Source organism: Trichosurus vulpecula, chromosome 8 (genome assembly GCF_011100635.1).
Source record: "Trichosurus vulpecula isolate mTriVul1 chromosome 8, mTriVul1.pri, whole genome shotgun sequence".
Classification (NCBI taxonomy): domain Eukaryota; kingdom Metazoa; phylum Chordata; class Mammalia; order Diprotodontia; family Phalangeridae; genus Trichosurus; species Trichosurus vulpecula.
In genome coordinates this window covers 91,456,933-91,476,790 of record NC_050580.1, presented here as the reverse complement: position 1 = coordinate 91,476,790, position 19,858 = coordinate 91,456,933, and positions in this window count along the sequence as shown.

Here is a 19,858-nt window from a genome sequence, read left to right as displayed (position 1 = left end):
CTCCTATTTTCCAGGGGCATAGGAAGAGATGCTTCCTGGGATAACACCCCAGCTATTCAACCACAAAGGAATAAAGACATCGAATTATCACAGGGTGAGGTCAGCTCTTCTCCCTCCTGTGAGCAATGGGAAATACTTACTCCGATAGGATGATGTTCTGGGTTGGTACTGACTTGGGCAAGTTCCCTGGTCATTCATTTTTTTATTTTTTAAAATATTATTATTTATTTAATATTTTTAGTTTTCAGCATTGATTTTCACAAGAATTTGAATTACACATTTTCTCCCTATTTCTACCCTCCCCCCGATTCCAATATGGCATATAATCTGATTACCCCATTCCCCAGTCAGCCCTCCCTTCTGTCACCCCGCTCCCTCCCATCCCCTTTTCCCTTACTTTCTTGTAGGGCAAGATAGATTTCTATGCCCCATTGCCTGTATATCTTATTTCCTAGTTGCATGAAAAAACTTTTGTTTTTGAACCTCTGCTTTTAAAACTTTGAGTTCCAAATTTTCTCCCCTCTTCCCTCCCTACCCCATCCTCTAAGAAGGCAAGCAATTCAACATATGCCACATGTGTATCATTATGCAAAACCCTTCCACAATACTCATGTTGTGAAAGACTAACTATATTTTGCTCCTTCCTATCCTATCCCCCTTTGTTCAATTTTCTCCCTTGACCCTGTCCCTTTTTGAAAGTGTTTGCTTTTGATTACCTCCTCCCCCTATCTGCCCTCCCTTCTATCATCCCCCTTTTTTCTCTCCTTCCTCCTTCTTTCCTGTGGGGTAAGATACCCAGTTGAGTGTGTATGGTATTCCCTCCTCAGGTCAAATCTGATGAGAGCAAGAATCACTCATTCCCCCTCACCTGCCCCCTCTTCCCTTCCAACACAACTGCTTTTTCCATGTAGGAATGTAAACATAACAGTTCAACTTTAGTAAGTCCCTTATGATTTCTCTTTCTTGTTTACCTTTTCATGCTTCTCTTGATTCTTGTGTTTCAAAGTCAACTTTTCTATTCAGCTCTGGTCTTTTCACTAAGAAAGCTTGAAAGTCCTCTATTTTATTGAAAATCCATATGTTGCCTTGGTGCATGATACTCAGCTTTGCTGGGTGGGTGATTTTTTGTTTTAATCCTAGTTCCACTGAGCTCCAGAATATCATATTCCAAGTCCTTTGATCCCTTAATCTAGAAGCTGCTAGATCTTGTATTATCCTGATTGTGTTTCCACAATACTCAAATTGTTTCTTTTCAGCTGCTTGCAGTATTTTCTCCTTGATCTGGGAGCTCTGGAATATGGTGACAGTATTCCTAGGAGTTTTCTTTTTGGGATCTTCATCAGGAGGCAATCGGCGGATTCTTTCAATTTCTATTTTGCCCTGTGGCTCTAGAATATGAGGGCAGTTCTCCTTGATAATTTCTTGAAAGATGATATCTAGGCTCTTTTTTTGATCATGGCTTTCAGGTAGTCCAATAATTTTTAAATTATCTCTCCTGGATCTATTTTCCAGGTCAGTGGTTTTTCCAATAAGATAGTTCACATTGTCTTCCATTTTTTCATTCCTTTGGTTCTGTTTTATAATATCTTGATTTCTCATAAAGTCACTAGCTGCCACTTGCTCCAATCTAATTTTTAAGGTAGTATTTTCTTCAGTGGTCTTTTGGACCTCCTTTTCCATTTGGCTAATTCTGCCTTTCAAGGCATTCTTCTCCTCATTGGCTTTTTGGAGCTCTTTTGCCATTTGAGTTAGTCTATTTTTTAAGGTGTTATTTTCTTCAGTATTTTTTGGGGTCTCCTTTAGCAAGTCATTGACTTGTTTTTCATGGCTTTCTCACATCACTCTCACTTCTCTTCCCAATTTTTTCCTCTACTTCTCTAACTTGCTTTTCCAAATCCTTTTTGAGGTCTTCCATGGCCTGAGACCAGTTTATGTTTTTCTTGGAGGTCTTTGATGTAGGCTCTTTGACTTTGTTGACTTCTTCTGGCTATATGTTTTGGTCTTCTTTGTCAGCAAAGAAAGATTCCAAAGTCTGAGACTGAATCTGAGTGCATTTTCGCTGCCTGGCCATGTTCCCAGCCAACTTACTTGCTCCTTGAGTTTTTCAGCAGGGTATGACTGCTTGTAGAGTAAAGAGTACTTTGTTCCAAGCTTGAGGGGCTGCGCTGTTGTTTTCAGGGCTATTTCTACACAGCAAGCTCTGCCACACCAGGGCTCCTCCTTCCCCAATAACCACCAACCTGGACTGCGACTCAGATCTAAGCAGGCTCTGCACTCCTGCTCTGATCCGCCACTTAATTCCTCCCACCAGGTGGTCCTGGGGCCAGAAGCAACTGCAGCTGTAGTTCTGTAGCTGCACCACCTCCGCTACCCCTGGGGTGGTGGCCGAACCCTGAACTCCTTTCACTCTGTCCTCCGCAGTTTTTCCCACTAATCTTCTTTGTTGTCTTTAGTGTTTGTGGGTTGAGAAGTCTGGTAACTGCCACAGCTCACTGATTCAGGGCACGAGGGCCTGTTCCACCTGGCTCCCTGTTGGGTTGGTCTGGGAGCAGGGGCTCTGCTCTGCTGCGCTCCAAGGTCCGTACGATAGACCTTACCCAGCCACCATCCAGGCTGTCCTGAGCTGGAGCCCTGCTTCCCTCTGCTATTCTGTGGGTTCTGCAGTTCTAGAATTTGTTCAGAGACATTTTTATGGGTGTTTGGAGGGTCCTGGGGGAGAGCCCTAGGCAAGTCCCTGTTTTCCAGCCAACATCCTGGCTCCACCCCTCTCCCTAATCATTCTTGCTCAATATTAGAATGGCATGAGATACTTGTAGGTCATTCAAGAATTAACAAAAGGGGATTTACTTAGCCATAGCAGGAAAAGATATTCAACAAAGATATGCATTAAAAATACCCAGAATTGAGAACTGCAAGGACTCTCAGAACTGGGGGAAGAGAGGCCATAGAAAGCAGACAACTAGGATTTGTGAGAGTTGGTGACATTCAAGGATGTAGTTGTGCACTTCACCGAGGAGGAGTAATGCCTCTTGGACCATTCTTAGAAAGAGATGTACATGGAGGTCATGCTGGGGAATGTCCAGAACCTGATGTACCCTGAAAAAGACATTGAACTGGCCATGAATGAGCTTCCTAAGAATAAAGCATCAAGGTCGGATGGATTTCCAAGGGAATTCTATCAAACATTTAAACATCACCTAATTCTAGTATTAAATAAGTGATTTGGAAAAATAGGCAAAGAAGGTGTACTACCAAACTCCTTTTATGTAACAAATATGGTATTGATACTCAAATCAATAAGAAGAAAAAAGAGAAGGAAACTTATAAACCAAATGCATTATTATATATAGATGCAAAAATCCTAAATAAAGTACTAGCTAGGGGATTACAACAATATAATACAAATATTCTACGTTGTGACCAATTGGGATTTATACCAGGAATGCAGGGATGCATTAACCTAAGGAAAATTATTCATGTGACTTACTATATCAATAACAAAAATACCAAAATCATATGAATATATCAATTGCTGAAGAATAAGCTTTCAATAAAAATCAACTCTCATTTCTATTAAAAACACTTGAAAGTATGGGCAAAAATGGATTTAATCTTAAAAGTTGACAAAAAGTATTTACCCAAAACCATCAGCAAGCATTACTTGTAATGGTGTTAAGCTAGAAGCCTTCCCAGTAAGATCTGATAATCATTTAAAATAATTTGGACCCCCAAAAAGGGTCAAAAGCTGAACTAATCAGCCAGAAGAAGCACCTTGGACTAACAAATATTCCCTTCTTTGTTCTCTGAGTAAACTCAGAGAATGCCTCTTCCTGTGTCAACAAGGCCAGAGAGAGCTGACTAAAAGTATTTTAATCTATTTATGGCCACTAAGGGTGAGGCTCCTAACCCAAGACATTATCTTGAGCAATAGAAGTTTTCTTATATTATGGCATGTTAATGGTAAAGGGAACACAGATATCCTGGGTCGAATTTTTGATTGGTACTTTTTCAACTCTCCTACCTTGTGTTTGCAACCTATTCAATTGAGAAAATTCCTTTCTCTTACTGTAGTTAAACATATATGGAGATCACAACTTTGGGTGACATAGATATTCTGAGTTTGGATTGTTCTAAATGTATTTAAGCCTTCTCATTCTTTTTATCAGACAGTCAGATTCTATCTGGCTCCATGCATGCATTATTCTGCTAGCTTTAAGGGAATAAAACAATATGAATTTATTAAAAAAAAAGAAAATAGCCAGAATTGATTTAGTCAAATGAATCCCCACTATATCCAGTTGCTTATGTTGGTCTGTCAGCCAAGCATCAGAAAGTGCCTGGAGCTCCTTCTGGCTGTTTTGTCCTCAAATGATGAATTGGCGTCAGTAGCCTAAGCGATTAATCCTTTGGGCCAATTTGGTACTCAGAAATCTAAGGGTGCTTAGGATATTGTTCCTACCACAAATGTTAGGACAAAGAAATGATTTTTTAGCTCCTGATGATATTGCCTAGAAGTCATTGTGGACATATAGATGTGTCATTTTCTCTTAATTTTATCCATAAAAATGTAAATAAATTTGAATCACCTTATATCATTTGGAAATTCAATTCAATAAACATTTATTTAGCAACTAGTATATGCAGGGTACCATTCTAGGTACCGGAGATACAAAGACTAAAATAATAGTCCCTACCTTTGGGGATATTATATTGTTGGGAAGTGAGAGAAAGAACAATATGATAGGCACACAAGTAAAATTAAATTAAAAATACAAATGTAATTAATTAAACAGAAAATTATTTAAAGAGGGAGATGGTGCTAACAACTAGAGAGATCAAGGAAGGCCTTCTACAGGGGGGAGCATTTAAGCTGTGTTTTGATGGAAGCCAGAAATTCCACAAGGCAGAGATATGGAGAAAGAAGTTTCAGACATTGAGATGCCACATGTGCAAAAGCAGAGACAAGAGATGGATTAGCATACATGGACAGCAACTAGCAGGCCAGTGTGAGTGGAACGTAAGGTGCACAAAAGGGAGCTATATGAGTAGAAAGGTAGCTAAGAGCTAGATTGTGGAAGTCTTTAAATGTCAAGCTGAAGATTTTTATTTTATGCATTTTATCCTTGATGTAACAGGGAACCGCTCAAGATTTCTAATAATAGGTTGACATGGTCGGATCTCTTTTTCTGAATACTAAGTTGGTATCAATATATGAAGGTTGGATTTGGAGTTATTTAGAAAGATAACATCTCTCTGTTTCTCTCCCTCTCCCCAACAATCCTCTAATGAATGGAATAAGATATATCCTATTATTTCATAAGGCATAATAGAAGCTTATATATTCTTCAGTTTCAAGATTTTGAACAGCCCAGAACATTGTGAATTTTAGCAAAATCTATACGGAAAATTCTTTGGTATATTACATACCAGCTTGGATACTAGCTTCAATAGTCCTCAATAAGGATTCTCATGCAACTCAGCCATGGCTCACTTCTAACTTGTCTGGGCTGAAATAGTCACATACTCTGTGACTACTACACATCTCTGCTTTCCAAATACCCACGTCCCAAGTGACCTGTGACCGAGCTCAGTTACTATTTAAGGCTATGTTCAAACTTGTGAAGACTTTTCATTTGATCTCTGATTGCCTAAATATGTAGAGAGAGGGAAAGGAAGTGGTGCTAGTCTTTCAGAACAGGCTATGTAGGCCTAGCTGTATATTCACAGTGTAACCAACCGGTGGTACTGTTTGGAAAGGTTGGGTAAAAAAAACAAAGGGAAACTGAAAGTAAGAGATGCTCTCTCCTCTGCACACACCCCACCTCTGTAATATCAGATTTTTTTCCAGCTCTTCCCTTTATCTAAAAACCTAAGTGTGATCTCTCCTTGGTCCACATGCTTCCCCTTACTGAAGAACTACCAGAAAACTTTGAATTGCCTAGGAAAGGACAATAGAGGGAGAAAAGTTTGCCTGAGTATGCCAGATAAATCTATTAGCTCACTACTCAATGGCCTAGGGAGATGGTTGGTGCTGGAATCATGGATCATCATTCTCAGCTATAGAGGAGTTTATAAGAGTTTTTGATAAAAATATCAATATTTTCTCATGATTTTCAGCAGATTTTCTCATAATTAGTACAGAGTCTTAACACTAGGATTAAACAAACAAAAAACTGGCTATTTTAGACCGAGGTTCAAACTTCTGTCTTGTTTAACTGTGTAAGACACAAGATACTTACTGGACTCCTCTTCCTGCTCTCAATTCTGAATAAATATAGATTATATAACAGTTATGACTAGTCATTGTTTTATATTAAAAAATCAGGAATTATGAAATGCTCAAAGAAACATGCTTTCTGACTACAGGCCAAGGAGGAGGGGAGAATTAAACATTCAAAGTCCTTTTACTAATCTCAAGTTCAGTCTTTCCAGACCCATTCTCATCTTAGATATTGGAAGAGACAGAGGCAGTAGGCTGAAAAAGAGAATTCAAGTGACCTCGCTATTACAATTTGGGTACCTATTCAAAGTAATTTCTGGGGTGTCTCTAATTCCCTGAGCATCAGTCTATAGTCAGCCGCAGTGCCTTCACCAGAGCCCTGCTGCTCATCCATGAGATAAAGACCCAGGAAGGTCCCTTTAGACTCCTGGAACTTTAACTCTTGTCAAGTATTTCTTTGTGTCCCAGAGGCAATTAAATTATATATGCCAGCAATTCATGGCCAGGATGCTTAGAAAATCTCAGGTTTGCTACTTAAAAGGCCTCCTGCATCATAGTCTGATTCTGATTGTTGGGTTTAATATATCTTTCTTTCTGGTTAGTAAGAAATTCCGAGTTGAGAAAAGGTAAATTTGAGCAAAAGCTAAGACCCTGAGTAGCTAAGTCATCGTGCAGCTAATAAGCATGAAGCGTTGATGTTCCACCAAAAAAATAAAATGAGATACTTAAACTAGACAATCTTTAATGTTTTTCAGGCTCTAATGGTCAGAGTCTTTGAGTATAATTGCATTTCTCTTTATACTGCTGTTCCCCAAGCTAAATGTCTAGCATGAGGAGGATAGAAAGAAATTCTGCTCAGAGATCTGGCATTTCTTAGGATTTAAAGGTTTAAGCAAATATAAGATATCATGGACAAGAGAGAGCAGGTAAGGTATGGTATGGGTGCTGACAAATTGTAAACACCAGATGGGCAGACCACACTTAGCACAGGACTTTGCCTATAGTAGTTACTTAAGGAGAGCTTGTTGAAAGATTAAATTGACTCATGCAGAATGGAAGTTCACTTTTCTAACAGTTCTGGCAGAATCTGGCTAATTAAATACAGCAGAAGAAATCAATGCTGGAGAGTGACAAAATTTTATAGAACTCAGGGGTGGACTTTTAAGATATCAAAAAGGGAAGCTTCCAAAAGGCTGAAAAAGATTTTGAATGGTGTTATTAAAGACACAAAAATACAGAAAATACACTATAGCTATAGAGACTCACAGAATCTCAAGAGTCAAAAGGGATCACAGTGGCCACTTAGTCTAACCTATACTTAAGAATGTCCTCCACGACACATGTGACAAGTATTTTTCTACCCTTTGCTAGAACCACAGGAAAGGATTATTTACCAGATCATATATTCCCGGATGAAGATGAAAAAGAGTAGACGATCAATTTATGAGGATGGTCAAAAGGTTAGCAAGTTTTGTTTTGTCTGTTCTTTCATACTGAAGAATTTGTACATAATTAGCAGGCAAGTGAGGGTCACTGTATTTTTCTGAGCACAGGGGCAGTTCTTACAGCCTGCCCAGCAACCCTCAAAACCCTAGGAAAATAAGAGCTGGTCAAAGTTTCCATTACTTAAAATATTGATGTCTCATTTTTATTACTGCCTTGAAACACTAAACTTCATGTTAACACATACATTTACTCCTACTCTAGATTAATGAGCCTAATGCAAATTCTGCAATCCTAATAAAATTTCCGACATGAATGTATTATCAAGTAAAGTCTTTTCTTATGTGCCAAGTGAAGCAAAGAACCAATAGTTTCTTCAATCATAGATACCATAAATGTCACAGATAATGGCCATTATATTGGTCTAATCAGTTCCAGCACTCAGTAATAACTCATGCCCTCCAATTCTACAGTACTCTGAAATAACTCAGGTAGGAAAGGAGAGATTGGAAAATAAGCAACTTTTCTAGAATCATTGTCATATGCTCACTGCATCAGGAGCAACTGCAACAAAAACTGTATATATTTACACATAGATGCTCTTACATGCACATATATCAAAGGCGGGAAGGCCAAAGTACGGGTCCAATCTCTGACACAAAATGGCCGTGTGACCCTGAGTAAGCAACATCTTCTCTTGGTGCTCCGGACAGCCCTCTTCGTTGTGGAAAAGTTATTGATCTGAACTGGTAGAAAGACTTTCCTCACCAGGAGTTCTTACACCAACAAAATCACATATCTAGAATAGATACATAAGAAGATAAAGAAATGTGGAAATGTCTGTTGGGGTAGGGAAGGGGACTTGGGGCGGGGGCCATCACTTTTATTATAAAATCTCCTGATAAATATATAGTAAGGTGGAGAAAGCACTAGATTTGGAATTAAGAGACTTGAAATCATGTCACCATGGTTGTGGTTCCATGACTAATTAGATAAGTGATCTCAGGCAAGTGATTTCATCCCTCTGGGCCTCAGTTTCCTCATATGTCAATAGGGAATAATGATGTGTACACGACCTATCTTACCTGCTCCTAAGCCCTCATCATGATGTGGAAGTGACTGGGTTCTCTGCAAATTATTGAAATGGAAAAAGAATATGCATGAAAGGCTTTCATTTCAGTAATTCATGAAGAGCCTCTACTAAGGCACCAAAGTGTAGAGGGGGTGTACTCTGTAGCAACAAAATAAGCACCCACACTTGGATATCACATACCAACCCACAATCTCACAAATTCTCATGGGTGTAGAACAGAGAGCCTCTGGGCTCACTCTGCCAATCTCTGCTATTACTGGTGTGCTGGGCCACCGGAGCACAGGTTCTAGAACCTTCAGGGTTCTAGGAATATCCCTTATAGGCTGAGACAGGATTATAGTTCATGAGTCCTCAATATTAATTATAAGTGATTAGCTCCCCAAAATCAGTTAACCAGTGATTACTGCCTCCTCTTTGTTTTACCTCTTCAATATAACTGATAACCAATTAATGTCAATTAGTTTTAACAAAAAGATTTTTACTGAAAAGATATAGCAAGACCTGAAATACAAAAAGGTCTCCCTGAGCTGAGGTATAATCTCGCCTCTGTGCGTCTGGAGACAGTGGACTCAAACTTAGTGGTGACAACCAGATATTCCTCCTGCCAAATTCATTTCCAAATATGTAATAGTTAATTGACGATTCATTCTCTTGTTTGCAAGGCACAGTGTCTCAGATACCAGGGTGATTCACTCCCATGCTGGTCCTTCCACAAAGCTGGTCTCTGCTGCTACTGGCAGACTCAGCCACGGATTCCTGTTGATGGACCCTGGTGAGTCATCCAACCTTTGCAGCTCACAGCACTGAAACCAGGTCCATCCACCTAGCATCAACAAAGAATAGACACAACATAGGCAGAAGAAACATAGGCCACGCGAGCTCACGGCCACATTTTAATCCAGCTGGGAGATAAGGCTACTTCTTTTCCCACATGAAGGTTTACAGCAGTACACATTTCCCTTGCCACCAGTTTTTCTATTGGATCCTTCTTTATATATTCTCACTTCCAGCTCAACAGCCAATCAAAAGGCTTTTCCTCACTACCCAACAAGCAGAAAGAAAAATCATCAAACCCCTGTGCAAGCTCCAAATGAGGGTATAGGGCCCCTCCATTATATAGAACCTCATCACATGTTTCCTGACGCAGTCTCAGAAGTCTCCATTCGGATATGCAGCAGACAGAGGACACTGCATCCTCCAGATACTGGGCCTCGGTCGGTAGTTTCGTTGTTACGTAAGAAAAGCACTTTATATACTGTAAAGTATGGTGCGAAGGTTGGCTCTTGTTATGATTCAGCTGAAATCTACATTTGTTGACATTTTCATAATAGTAGGAGACCTTTGCAGTTTCCCCCTTTCAAAACGTCCTGTATGAAATTTAAACTCAGTTCTGATAGGCAGTTATTTTAAAGCCATAACATCCTGCCATGGCAGAGATGATCATTATATTGTTCATCTCTGTTTTCTACTGAAAAACTTGGTGCAAACCAGAGATGAATATGGCACTTGACAAAATCAGGTCTAAATTCCTTAATTTATTCTACTGGGAACTTTGGGGCCACAAGTTTTCCTCCAGAGAACACCCTTCGGAGGCAGAAGCTAAATTTTTAACACTGGACCACCTCAGTAGTCAACAACAATGACTATTGTCATGTGTGAAGGGAGGCCCAGGGAGGTTAATCAACGTGTCCAGAGGCACCCAGGTAGTAAACAGAACTGGGGTTCAAACCCAAGCTCTTTCACTCCGAATGCAGTGCTCTTTTCACTAGGCTTTATTGGCCTCTGCTAGATGTGAAATGGTCGTCGAGTGTGATTAGGATAGAAGAATGTGTTCACAGTCTCCCTTCTCCATTCTCCTTAAATGGTTTCACCCAGCTGCTTTAGAATAGGGGAAGAGCTCTATTCCTTGACTCTTACAAGGGACATCTGACCTGGAGTTAGGTGTCATATATAGTCCCAGAACTTGTTTAAACATTCCGGTGCCTAGGTTTACCATCTATAAAATAAAAGGGTTGGATTACATGACCTCTATGGTACTTTCCAACTACACATTGCAACTTTCCCCAATGTGGTTTTGATATATCTCGGGCTGGCATGAGAAATTAAATGAGAATTTCGGAGATATTTTGTGGAAGTCGCATATGACATGTTAAGACCAGCAGATGACATAGAAAAGCTTTAGAAATGCATAAAACATATTTATAGTATTATATAACATCATGATAATTCAGACTTCTTCTTTGGTATGAACGTAAGGCCAAAATATTTTACATGGATTTTCCAGATCTCCAGGGTAACATTCCCCTAACCCCCTCGATGTAGAAGGGATAACTGTATAACATTCTATTATCCTCCTAACTGAATATATATATATATATAGCATATATATGAATATATGTTTGCATATATATTTAATATATAAATATCGTATTTTATATAAAAATGTGCATAAAATGTATGAATATTATATATGTAATAGATGCAGTATATAAATATATTTATGAGATGCATATATGAGAACTCCTTCTCACAGGTAGAGAGCTGAAAAGGATCCAGCTGGGTCATCTTGCCCATCCTCTTCATTTTACAAATAAAGAATGTGTGTGGCCCAGAGTTTTGGTGACTTATCCACAGTCACAGAGCTGGTAAATGTCTGAAGAGAGGTCTGAACCCAGATTCCCTGACCATGAGTCCAATGATCCATCCACTACACCATGCTGCCTTCCCAACCCTGCCTTTCTCCAAATTTCCCTAACTTTCCCATCACTAAGGTCATCCTTGACTCTTTAGTCTTCCTCATCAACCACACACAATCAGTTGCCAGGTCTTGTCAATTCTCTTTTCACAACATCTGTAACATCTGTCCCCTTCTCTCCAATCACAAAGCCACCACTATAATTAAGTTTTTACCTTTCACCTGATCTATTGTGCTAGCCTCTGAATTGGTCTCCCTGACATCTTTCCCCTCCAATTCTCCCTTCTCAAAACTGGCAAAAAAAATTTTCTGAAGCTCAGGTGTGAACATGTCATTCCTCTGCTCAGAAATCTTTGGCAACCTAGGGCTTCTAAGGAAGCAGAAAGGAGAGGGAATAAGTGTGCACTTATTAAATACCTACTGTGTACCAGGTACCATGCTAAGAACTTTACATACATTGACTCATTTGATCCCCACAACAACCCTATGAGTAGTTGCTTTTATTATATCCATTTTACAATTGGGGAAACTGAGGCAGACAGAGGTTAAGTGACTTGCCCAGGGTCATACAGCTAGCAAATGTCTGAGGCTGGTTTTGAACTCAGGTCTTTCTAACCCAGCAATCTTATCTCCTGTACCACCTAGTTACCACCAATTTCTGGGATGAAATGAAGAGTTCCTTAGCTTGGAATCTAAAGCCTTATAAAATATGGCTCCAGCCTATCTTTTCAGACTTATTTCCCATTGTGTTCCTTCGTGCATTCTATGTCCCAGCCACAAAGTTCTTACTAATCCTTGAACTAGGCATTCCACCTATTTTTCCATTCTTGCCTTTCTATCCTCATGCAGCATCTTGGAGAGTAATACAGTGGTATGTGAAATACTTGCAATGAAATAAAAAAATTTAATGTACTGACGCATAATAAACATATAACTTTTATACCTTTAATTTATTTTAATGTGCAGCATGCCACTCCAAGACAACTACCTTTGGGTTCAGATTGGGAACATTCCATCATTAAAAATTAGCTTATTTATAATTTTAGAGAGTTCTCTAAGGTTCAGAGTTATTAAATAATTTTCCAGAGTCGCACAGGGTTGCCCAGTATCAGAAGCATGATTCGAATCCAGGTCTTCCCAACTCCAAGTCTATCATTTTATCCACTATTCTATATCACCTCTCCCTTTATACTAAAGAGGTTCTTTATGAGGATCTGTTCAATCCAGTGCAATGTGGGAGCTAAAAGCCTAGGATAGTACTTGGAACGTGGTAGGCACAATAAATGTTTATTGAATGATTGAAAAGCCTTAAAGAACATCTAATCCAATCCCCTTGTTTTATAGATAAAAAAAAAACTAAGGCTCAGAGGGGTTTCAATGATTTACCTAGAGTCACTCAGATAATAAGTGGAAGAGATGTGAGTAGAACCTAGGTCCACTATAGCAGGATACAGTATACTATTGCAGTAAGAAGACAGGATTCCAGGATGCTTTGAGACTTCCCACAACTCATGCTTTCTCTGGGAGATCAATAACTTCGAGCACTGATTCTTTAACATAGCCACAAATTGCATTGCATGACCCCCGAGGGAGATGCCCAGTATTAATAGTTATGTGTATAAATACCTCGTCTTCCCCTCTTAGACTATAAGCTTCTTCAAAGTAGCAACTGTGTCTTCTATTAAAGTTGCAATTTCCCCTTCCCCCAAAGGGGGAAGTGACTTGCCCAGGGTCATACAGCTAGCAAATGTCTGAGGTTGGTTTTGAACTCAGGTCTTTCTAACCCAGCATTCTTATCTACTGTACCACCTAGTTACCACCAATTTCTAGGATAAAATGAAGAATTCCTTAGCTTGGAATTTAAAGTCTTATAAAATATGGCTCCAACCTATCTTTTCAGACTTATTTCATGTTCTGTTCCTTCGTGCATTCTATGTACTATACTGTACATTCAATAGGGGCTTAACAAATGCTTGTTGTATTGAATTTGTATCCCACTCTGCTAGCTCTGAACTGAATTGGAGTGAAGCAAGGGCTTTTCAGTATAATTTAAGAAAGTATTTGTTTCTGACATAATCTAGTGCTGGAGTCAAGGTTTCCTGAAGTAATCAGAGATTTTATGAGCAGTGCAGAATTTGCATTGCAAATTATTTGTCTTCTAAGGGAGTTAGTAGGCACACTCCTATGAAGTCTAGGAATTCAAAGCCATTTTTAGGATTACAGTATCTATTTTTAATGTCAGGGATTGGAGGTTTCTATGCAGTGGTAGATGACACAAGGAAATCGTTAGACCCGTTAGAATGCTTGACATCCTATTTCTGCCATAGCACAATTGGTTAAGAAAAAGAAATCAATAAAAATCTATTTTTCAGATATCATAATCACATACCAGATAGAACCTCCAGCCTATTGATTTAATTCACAAAATGCAATTACATGGGCATAGTGTTAATGCATAATTTATTGGGACTGTTCAAATACAGATGAAGAAATAAAATAGGATTCTTCTCCTCTATGTTGGTCCTTAAAGGAAAAAAGGATAATAACTTATTCATCAAGAGCTCCATCCTCTCCCTTCCTCCTCACCTCACACCCCCAGACATGTTGCCTTAACTATCTCCTCTTCGGCTCCTGTCTCATGTGAAAAAGTGACTTTTCCCCTTGCCTGAGGAAAACCCCTCTACATGTACCCTTGATCCCATCCTATCTTCTCCAGAAGTTTCTTCTAACTAGTCAGTCACGCTTTCTCTAATCTTCAGTCTCTATCTACTAACTTGACTGACTCCTTATCTGTTGCCTAAAAACATGCCAATGTATCCTCCATTATTAAAAAAAATCCTCCCTTGATCCAACCACTTCTATAAGCTTTTGCCCTATATCACCTTCTCTTTTCAGCTAAATTCCCTGAGAAAGTCATCTACAATAGATGGATTTCCTCTCCTCTCACTTGCTTCTAAATCCTCTGCAGTCTGACTTCTGATCTTGACATTAGACAGAAACCACTCTCTCCAATTAATTGGCAAAGCTAATGGCCTTTTCTCAATGGTCATCTTTGTTTGTTCTGCTGGCTCTGCTTATGTAATCAAATACTACTGTGCAATAAGAAATGATGAACAGGCAGATTGCCTAAAGTAGGCAATTTGATATAGGTTATAATGTGGTACTGGAAAAATCAGTTATTGCTAAGGAGACCCCTGAGAAAACCCCAGTTTGCATAATAAAGAATGGACTCAGACCTTTTGGCATTAAGCAAATGTTCCTGGGGCTCCGTGACTCCACCAAGGAATGTCAATAAGATTATCCCACTTAATGATAACCTGTCAGAATCTTTTGATCTATCAGGACCTTTGTTCCTGACCACCCACCACCCTGTGACCTGGCCTGTAAATTCCAAGAGATAATTAACCTCTGTACCCTGTATTTTCTATATAAACTACTTCTTCACCCCAATTCGGGGCCATTTGATTTGGGTGTAACCCCCGAATGGTTGCCGGCTAATAAATTCTCCATTTAAAACTTATACTCTGTGGCGTTTCACTCGCTCTTGGTATAAACAATACATGACCTTTCATGTAAAAATATTTCCATATTAGTCACAGTTGTGAAAGAAGAAACAGATCAAAAGGGGAAAAACACAAGAAAGAATAAAGTGAGTGAAGAAATATGCTTCAATTTGCCTTCAGAGTCCATCAGTTCTTTATCTGTATATGGATAGCATTTTCCTTCATGAGTCCTTTTTACTTGTCTTGGATCATTGTATTTCTGAGAAGAACTTAGTCATTCATAGTTAATCATCATACAGTGCTACTGATACTGTGTACAATGTTTTCCTGGTTCTGATCACTTCACTTTGCACCAGTTTGTATAAGTCTTTCCAGGTTTTTCTGAAATCTGCCTGTTCATCATTTTTTATTGCACAGTAGTATTTGATTACATTCAAATATCACAGCTTGTTTAGTCATTCCCCAATTGATGGGCATCCCCTCAATTCCCAGTATTTTGCTACCACAAAAAGGGCTGCTATAAATATTTTTGCACATATAGGTCCTTTTCTCTTTTTTATGATCTCCTTGGGAAACAGACCTAGTAGTGGTATTGCTGGACCAAAGGATGTGCACAATTTGGTTGCCCTTTGGACATAGTTCCAAATTGCTCTCCAGAATGGTTGGATCAGTTCACAACTCTACCAACAATGCATTAGTGTCCTAATTTCCCCACATCTTCTCCAACATTTATCATATTCCTTTTGTATCATATTAGCCAATCTGATAGGTATGAGGTGGTATTTCAGAGTTGTTTTAATTTGCATTTCTCTAATCAATAGTGATTTAGAGCATTTTTTTCATATGCTTACAGAAACCTTGAATTTCTTTATGTGAAAACTGCCTGTTCATATCCTTTGACTATCAATTGGGGAATGACTTATATTCTTATAAATTTGACAGTTCTCCATATATTTGAGAAATAAGGCCTTTATCAGAGACATTTGCTGTAAAGCTTGTTTCCCATTTTTCTGCATTTCTTCTAATCATGTCTAATTTTTTGTAACATTATTCTCTCCTGATTCTCCTCCTACCTGTTTGGCTGCTCCTTCTTATTCTACTTTGCTAGACCTCCATTTAGGTCATGCCCGTTAATCATGAGTGTCCCCCACGGCTCTGTTCCGAGCCCTCTTCTCTTTTTACTCTATGTCACCTCATAATGGTGATCTCATCAGCTCCCATTGGTTCAATTACCCCCTCAATGTAGATGATTTTGTTGCATTTTCACTGCTTGTTGTGGCAGTACTGTCTCAAAGAATTCAGTCAGACCACCTCTAATCCAAGTACAGGCATTTATTGAGTATTGATGCCCTTCAGAAGCTGACTAGGTTCCAAGAGGAACCAGAAACTTAGTAAGACAACACAGGCAAATTTACAATGTAATGGTGCTGATTACACAACAGAAATTATAAATATTAAAAAGGCAGGAGGGATTTGTTCGGGGATTAGGTAATACAGAGGGATCCCTTCTATAATTCTATGGTTAAACATCCCGGCCGTGCCACCCTTCGAATGGCTAGGTATTGTGGTCCTGTCTGGTAAAGATGGATAGTTAGGTATTGTGGTCCTGTCTTGGGCTAAATGGATGATGTGATTGTGGTTGAGTATAAGAAAACACCTGTTCCAATGTGTGAATTGGATCTGGGGGCAGTGGCTATATTGAATCTGGGGGCCTGTGGTGTGGTTAAAGCCAGATTGTATGGTTAAATCAGGATATGCCTGCTCTTAAGTGGGGCCCATGAGGAAATTAGAATGTGGGGTTGGGGGCTTTATTAGGATTCCATCAATTTCAGATCTATCTATCTATCCACCTATCCCAAAGCACTCCTCTAAGCTCCAGTGCCCCATTGCAAATAGCTTTTGTGCCATCTTTAATTGGGTCTCTGAAAGGCTTCTCAAACTCAACATGCCCAAAACAGAACTCATTGTCTTTCCCCCCAAATATTCCCCTCTTCTAAACTTTTACTGTTGAGAATACTACCATCCTCCCAGTTACCCAGGTTTACACCTCCATTCCTTACTTGAATTCAGCCCACATATCCAACGCTGTCAAATCTTGTCTTTTCTTATTTTACAAAAATCTCTCATATACCTTAGCATCAGTACTTACACAGCAGTCGATGCACTCTGCGGCTCAACAACTCTACCAACATCAAGGATAAACCTCTTTATTAGGCATTTAAAGTCCTTGATAACCCGGCCCCTTCCTACCTTTCCAGTTTTGTTATACTTTACTCCCCTTCACATATGATATGATCTAGCTAAGCTGCCCTACTTACTCCCTTTTCTTTAGACAGGCTACTTCTTCTTCTGACTGTACCTTTTCACTGTCTTCCCCCATATTTGCAATGTTCTACCTCTAGACCTCTGCCTTCTGAATTTCCTGGGGGCTTTCTTTAATCAGCTCAAATTCCACTTGCTGAAAAAGGCCTTTTCAGGTCCCTACCATAACCCTCCCAGTACCTTTCCTCTGACATTACCTTCATCTACACTGTATCTATCTTGTATGAAATGTGTGCGTGTTACCCACATAGATTAGGGCCACATGATTTTGGCTAAATTTGATTTGCATGGAAGTAAGAATTGATACCTCAGAAATCTCTCTCATCTCTCTCCATAGAAATCTGATTGCTGACTTGAGAGGAGCAGGAGACTGGGGACACCAGGCTGGCCACTCTTCTCTCCTCAGAGAGGAGATACCAAACTAGAATTACATCTATTTGCCTCTCTAAATATTATTAGTCTAGGGGAGATGAATTTTGGGTTCGTACCACCTTCCTGATCACTATCCCTCAACCAGAAAGGAGCACTCCAAGCTGTATATAAATGTTTGGGTCCCTACCAAATGAATAGTTGTACTATTCAAATATTTAATAGTAAACAAGTCCATTTATCCAAGCCAATAGCAAACAGAAATTAGAGAAATCATACTGCCTATAATATACCAGACAATAAACAAAATGAATGAGTTCTGCCAATTGGAGCATTTGCCTGCTTGCTCTGTGGTGTGTGTGTGTGTGTGTGTGTGTGTGTGTGTGTGTGTGAGAGAGAGAGAGAGAGAGAGAGAGAGAGAGAGAAAGAGAGAGAGAGAGAGAGGTGCAGCTAGGTGGGACAGTGGATTAACAGCTGGACTTGGTGTCAGGAAGGTACAGTTCATAATCATGACTCAGACATTTCCGAGCTGTATAACGCGGGGCAACTTATGCAAAGCCTGGAGGCTGTTGGTAATTCCTCTAGGAAAAGACACTGATCTGCCTTGGCAGGGGGTGGGGGTGGGGCCTTCTTCATTGAGAGCTCCCTATACAACTTAAATCATAAGTTCAGTCCCTTCTTGTATCCTCACTATTATCATCCTGCTACCTAGAGCAACACGAGTAAAAAAAAAAATTTCCTTTTGTCTTCTCCCCCTTCTAGACCACTTTTTCTCTCTCTTAAAGCCACTACATTTAGAGTCAAAGAACCTGGGTTCAAGTCTTAGCTCTTTCATTTCCTAGCTGTGTGATTTGGGGTAAGTCACTTAATTTTACAGTGGCCTCATTTGTCCTATTTGTTAAAGGATAGAATTGGATTAGATGACTTCGAAGGAGCCTTCCAACTCTGTTTAAAAGCCTAATAAATATGAAAGACATCCTGAAGTCAATTGTAGCTACCTGCTACCCTCTGCTCCTCTAATTAATCCATTATCAAACACTGTTTTGATGAGCTTTTCCTACTTCACTAATACTAACAGGAGCCTTTTAGCTTTCTTTGGAATGATGGCTCTGCCAGTCTATGGAAAATCAAGGCTGACTGAGAATCTGGATTTTATTGAGGCTGCATTCCAAAATGGTTTGTAATAACTCTGTCCATGAAAAGATTTACCATGTGTTCTGAAGTGATACCATAAAAGATTAACAAAATGTATTTAAATGGGCACCATATTTCCCTTTGGATTGATCTCCCTGCCTATGCTTGGAGCAGGCTGATTCTGATATGTCCCGAGATATTTATAACAAACTAAAAGCGAATAATACAATTTAGAGGAAAACCATAGAGCCATCTTATGGGGGAGACCGGCAATGTGCCCTTTAAAAGGGGTGTGCAGATAAAGAAAAAATTCTCCAAGACTAGATTGTAAAAAATGTTAATTTTTTTCAGCCATAAAAGAGGAACAGGGAATTTGTACTATTAAAAAGATCAATCGTCCATCTCATCCAATATTCTGTCTTCCACAGTGGCCAGGCCAGATGCTTTAGAGAAAGCCATAAAAATCCATTAACATACCTAATTGTACAACCTTGTACCATGGGAGATATATTTTTTTCTGACCCCAGCTGGCAATCACCCCCTGCTCTGAATATTTAACATTTTTGTCTTCAAAATGTTCTACAGAAGATAACCAATTTATCCTCTTCCTCCTTGGGGCTTATTTCTGCCCAGTGATTGTCCCCTCCCAACTCCATCTGTGAGCTCCATATACTACACTTTTTGATCTTTCCTTAAGGTGTTACTTTTTTCTGAATGTAATTGACTACTTTGTTGAATTATCTATTTTTCCAATTAAGCCACATTTGTTTTATATCATGAGATCCTAGAGGATAGGGATTGTGCCTATATATCAGGGGGAGAGGTTTTTTGTTTGCTTTTGTATTTAACAGAATAAGATGAGGAGTTTTCTTAACAAGTCATGTAACATTTTGGTGGTGGTATAAAAAGAGCCCTGGAATTTGAGTCAAGGGCTCTGAGTTTTAATCTTGGCTGTACCATTTACTACCTGGGTGACCCCAGGAAAGTCAGTTCACCTTTATGGACCTCAATTTCCTCATCTATAAAACTGGGAGGTTTGCCTAAATCTCTAAGATCCTTTTCAGCTTCAAATTCTATGA